Source organism: Physeter macrocephalus, chromosome 6 (assembly GCF_002837175.3).
Source record: "Physeter macrocephalus isolate SW-GA chromosome 6, ASM283717v5, whole genome shotgun sequence".
NCBI lineage: Eukaryota > Metazoa > Chordata > Mammalia > Artiodactyla > Physeteridae > Physeter > Physeter macrocephalus.
The window spans coordinates 90,286,445-90,291,909 of record NC_041219.1 but is presented as its reverse complement, the minus strand read 5'-3'; the positions used below and the strand labels follow the sequence as shown (position 1 = coordinate 90,291,909).

The 5,465-nt window shown below is 40.8% G+C and overlaps 1 pseudogene; it reads right to left on the bottom strand.

Moving 5' to 3' along the window:
* Nucleotides 1–929: 929 nt before the first annotated feature.
* On the bottom strand, nt 930–2,032 carry LOC102992020 (olfactory receptor 8S1-like; annotated as a pseudogene).
* Nucleotides 2,033–5,465: the final 3,433 nt, after the last annotated feature.

The following is a 5,465-nucleotide window of genomic DNA, read 5'->3' as shown; positions in this document are numbered from 1 at the left end:
GCTTGTATATTAATTAATAAAAAATAATCCCACTGGGGGTCAAGTGAAGGACATAATTCAATTTTTAGTGCCAATTTGAGTTCCAGTTTGACTTTTGTTTCCAACCAACATAATTTGAATTTGGTTCTCACTAATAAAGAAAACGACGTTCTGCAAATTACCAGACGCAAGAAAGGGTTTGTGAAAATGGACTCTGGATTCAGACCTACTGGTTTGAAATTCCAGTTCCCTTCACCTGTAGGCAACTTTTCTGGTTCTCATTTATTTGTAAAACAGGAGTAATAGTACTTAGTTCATACAAGGTTGTTGAGATAAAGAGGATTATATGTGTAAAACACTTAAGATAAGGGTCTTTACTAAAAGTTTGCTATTGTTATTTTGCTTATTGAAAAACCTCCTGGGAGGAAGCCCACTGGGCATGAATCACTGGAGATCTCAGTAGCAGGAGAGCCTGGGCAGTCTCTTGTTAGGAGGCAGGTGTAGAATGATTGGCGTTTCGTGGGTCACATGATCTCCTTGTGGTGAATGTGGGGACACGGGGCACCATGGGGAATCACACTGGTCTACACAAAAGGGGAAGTGTTAATTTCCCTAAGCAAGAGTGGTGTGCAGTTAAAGTAGGAAGGATAAAATCATGCTGGGCAGGCAAAAGTAACAGGTGTTTCCTACAACACAAATATATAAACAATATGTTGTAAAATTACCTGACCCACTTCTCATCCTCTGAAGAGGGCTGACCATTAATCATCCTATGAATAGAGCTTGCTGCCTTCTTAAGCATGTATTAAGATACTGACACATACATATCTTTTAACACCTGGCATGATGGTCAATCAAGAAATAATCCCTTGTTTCTAAGAACACTACATGCAAGCTGTGATCAGACCAGTATTATATCAGTGAATGGAAGTCATCCTTCAATACAATCCTCATGTACTGAAGGATTTAAGAACACTTCTAATAAAGATGTTTCTAAGAACGCTAAAAAAACTTAATTTCCAGTTATGTATTTTGTTACAGAGTAGTTTAGCTTCTCCATGGTCCTGTTCCTCTGGTCCTCTACGTGAAAAAGTTAACATATATCTTCTTAACATTCTTCCCATAGCTGCCTTCACCTCCTTGTTCTGAAGGCTATAGATGAGGGGATTCAGCATGGGAGTGATCACACTGTATTTTAAAGGGAAGATCATCTCCAGGGGGAACCTGAGGTTGGCAAAGAGATAACTGAGGAAACCTGAGCCATAGAACAGGATCACTGCAGTGAGGTGGGAGGAGCAGGTAGAGAAGGCCTTGCTTCTGCCTGAGGTGGAGCTGATGCTCAGGATGGTGGAGACAATGCAGATATAAGAGAAGAAGATTAAAATGAAGTTCCAAAGAAACGGAAGACGGAAGAGCAGAGCAAGAGTGTGAAATTGGTGGAGGTATCAGAGCAAGAAAGGTGGAAGAGAGAAGACAGCTCGCAGCTGAAGTGGAGAATAGTTTGGTCCTCACATTAGTCTAAATTGACAGCCAGAAGGATGTTGATGAGAGCATCAACAAAGGCCAGGCCTCAGGAGCCCCACACCAGCCCAATACAGAGCTGATTGTTCATCACCTGGCCATACAGCAGAGGGGAGCTTATGGCTACATAATGGTCATAGGCCATCACAGCCAGCAGACATGCCTCAGTGCCCCTGGTGGCAAACACAAAGAAGGCCTGATCCAGGCAGCTCTCTACAAAGATGGTTTTACTTTCAGAAACTAGATTCTCCAGCATCTTGGGGACTGTGACAGATGAATGGCAGAGGTCCAGAAAGGAGAGCTGTCCCAAAATGAAGTACATGGGTGTGTGGAGGTGGGGATCAACTCTGATAACCAGCAGCATTACCAGGTTCCCCAACAGGGTCAGGAGGTAAATCATCAGAAACAACATAAAGAGCAGAATCTGGGTCTGAGGGTCACCAGAAAACCCAAGGAGGATAAACTCACTGAACATGCTGTGGTTTCCCATAGTGATAAAAAGATTTACCCTAGGAATCCGAGAGAGAGACATTAAAACTCCTTTTGTGCCTCCCAATTACCCCACTGACTTAGCCCTCTTGTTCATATACATCATTTCACAACTGTACTGAAAACCATGTTCACATATTCCTAAACTAACTTCCTAATCATCATGATAACTTTGATATTGCTGGATGGCATTCTACCACCCCTCTGTCAACTCCCTATGTAAATTTGTAGACCCTCTTCTTATGTCTCTAGAGGTTTCTTTCTTTTATTTTTAAGATGGGTACTAATACAGAGAACATTTTGTATAGTCAGTGGAAATAGAGAATTTATTGATGCAGCAGAGTAAGGGGTAAACAGCAGAAGTGTAGTCCTTGAGAAAGGGAAAAGGAATGAGATCCAGAGAGCACAGGTGGCGTTTTGTCCATAGATAGGAGGAGAGGCTCTTTATCTTTTGTAAATAGGAGGGAAGTTATAGAGAGTGGGGACTGAGGCAGCTAGCTTGGAGGATTTTATGGCTGAAATAGAGAGACTTTCTGATTGCTGCAAAGTTTTTGAAGAACTGTGAGTGGAGACCATGAACAGAGTTTGCCTATCTACCTACCTACCTACCTACCTATCTATCTATCTATCTATCTATCTATCTATCTGTGTATGTACGTATGTTGTGTGGTTTTAACGAAGTGGCGGTGAGGGATTTTGATGAACCAAGAATACAAAACTCATGGGCTTCCCTGGTGGCGCAATGGTTGAGCGTCCGCCTGCCGATGCAGGGGACACGGGTTCGTGCTCCAGTCCGGGAAGATCCCACATGCCGCGGAGCAGCTAGGCCCTTGAGCCATGGCCGCTGAGCCTGCGCATCTGGAGCCTGTGCTCCGCAAAGGGAGAGGCCACAACAGCGAGAGGCCCGCGTACCGAAAAAAAACTGAGAAAAGAATACAAAACTCAGGTATACCAAATGGAAAACTAATTTACTAAGGAAATACAGTAGGATTAACTGGTGATATATTTGCCTATTTGAGATTCTGGAACCAAATTGGACAAGTGTGTGGTTGTCACAGTAGTATTTAGCTGCTTAAGCACATGTGTGGAGCAGACGGATATTTGGCTTTAAATGGGGTTTGTTTTTTCCCAGGCACATGCAGTGATAAAGAAAAAAAAAAGAGGTAGGGAAGAAAAGCATGCTTACAAAGTGAATGAATCACAGAAACAAGGCTGTGCAAGGAATTAAATGGGGGGGCCAAGCAGAGGCTTATGGCTAGGGCAAAGGTCATATAGTCATTGGTTTGGGTTTGAAGAATTGCTTATGTAGGAACACTAGGTTAAGCAAATTTTAAGATTTGGAGATAGTCGTTAAATAGAGGAATGCTTGAAATTCAGATTTTGTAGGTATAAGTACTCCTGATGACAAAGTGATGGGCATTATTGTGGGAGTAGGCGGCTAAGATGAGGTAGAAGATTCAGTCTCTGGCACCATAGAGGACAATGTCTAGGTTGCTGAGTTAGTGTGGTGAGGATTTTTTTCCCTGTTTTGTTTTTGTTTTTTAATTTTACTCCATTTTCTTTAATGATTAATTATTTGAATTGCAGATTTAAGACTGTGGTTGATGAGGAGAGAGTTTAAGGCATGAAGAGTGGGAAATGTGTTCCTAGTGTCCTACCATATCCCTATCTGGGCTGCTCTCAGCTGCTCCAAGATAAAACACAGGCTTTATGCCTGAGGTTCAGTAAGTGCAGTGGCATGTTGCCAACATCCTGCAATTTAGAGACAGACATGTGTCGTATAACCCAATTGTGTCATTTACTATCTGTTTAACTTCTGTGATATTGTTTGTTCTTTTAAATCATAATTTTTCAACACGTAAATTGAGTAAACTTGGGGGAAGTAATATATATCTTACATTTGGAAGGACTGAATTAGCTTATACATAAAGAGCTGGAAACAAGATTTCTGACATATTGTAATTATTAATGCATACCAGAAAGAGGAAGAAGAAGAAGGGTATTTCAGAGGAGTAGATCAAAGCATGTTAGGCAAGAGATAATATGAAGCTGTATTGCAGAAGAGCTGTCCCTAGACCTGGAAGCAGTGTTTAGCTGGAGAACAGTGAGGAGATGAGAGTCTTCATAGTGTCTCAAGCTTATGTGAGTCAGTGAGTACAAGATCATGAGTTCACACATTTTCCTCAGCGGCTCTAAATATGTTGCTGATAGTGTTATCTGAACAAAGGATTCTGATGTCTAGACAATTAAAAGAGCAGTCAGTTTAGGCTGAACTAAGGAACACAGAGGACTGGTTCAATAATCTATATCCCTAGAAGTTACAGCTTGAAGCTAAAGTCTAGACTCATTTGCTAAGAAGCTTGAACTTTTAAAAAGACATAAGGGATTTTCTCATGTGTGACCTTTGCAACTGGTGGACTGAAACAATCAGCTTGAACTCCTAGATGAGCTTTCCTGCTAGTCTGCTGGGAACCGAAAAGAGGAAGGGTAGGAGAAGGGAATTTGGAACCTGCAAAGAAAGCCAGAATTTTCCCTTAGGGACATACAGGCCATGTGGACCCTCAGAGAATTCACTTGGGATCTGAAACTAGACTCACAGCTAACCTCCAGGTTAGCTTCTCATGTGTATGAGAAATTCAACTGGATTTAATGTTAATCAGTATTAATATTAATCAAGTGAGGTAACTTTTAAAAATTAGTATTGTATTATGCAAGAAATAGATGATGATGGTAAAGTGTACAAGCTGAACGTAAGCTTCAATAGCTTTCCTGTGATTTCCCCTATTCTTATTTCTCATAGATCAGGGAGCCAGTAGGGGAGAAGTATCCAGTTGTTAAAGATATCTGGTCTAACTATACCCAGAAAATATCCGTAGGAATCAGAATGGTGCTGGCTCTAGGAAGTACAGGAACAGCAATGACGTTTTTTGATGCCAAGGAATTACTGTTATCTCAAGGGCTAATATTAAGTAGATGTCAAGAGGTTTTCATAATTTACTGTATGCGGTTACCTGGGTAAATGGCCCCATGTCACTTTAGTAAGGCAGGAAGAAAGGTTCATGTGTACATCTGTGTAAAAGTATTCATTGAGACACCATTTATAATAGCAAAAAATTGGAAACACCACAGATACCCATAAGTAGAGACTTGACACTCACACGATGGAGTACTTTTAAGCTGTAGAAAGGAATAGGAAAGATCTCTATGTGTTGCTATGGAGCGATATCCAGGATATATTGTTAAGTAAAGAAAGCAAAATGCAGGGTGGTCTAAATAGTATGCTAACTTCTGAGTAGCAAGCACACACCCATGTGCATATAATACACACAGTTTAATTTTCAAAAAAGAAACATTGGAAGTATAAAATAAAAACAAAAATGATTACATGTAGGAGGATGGAGAAAACAAACAGAGTGGGGGAAACAAGGATGAAAGTGACACCGCTTTGAATGTACTTTGTTTTATAGTATTGACTT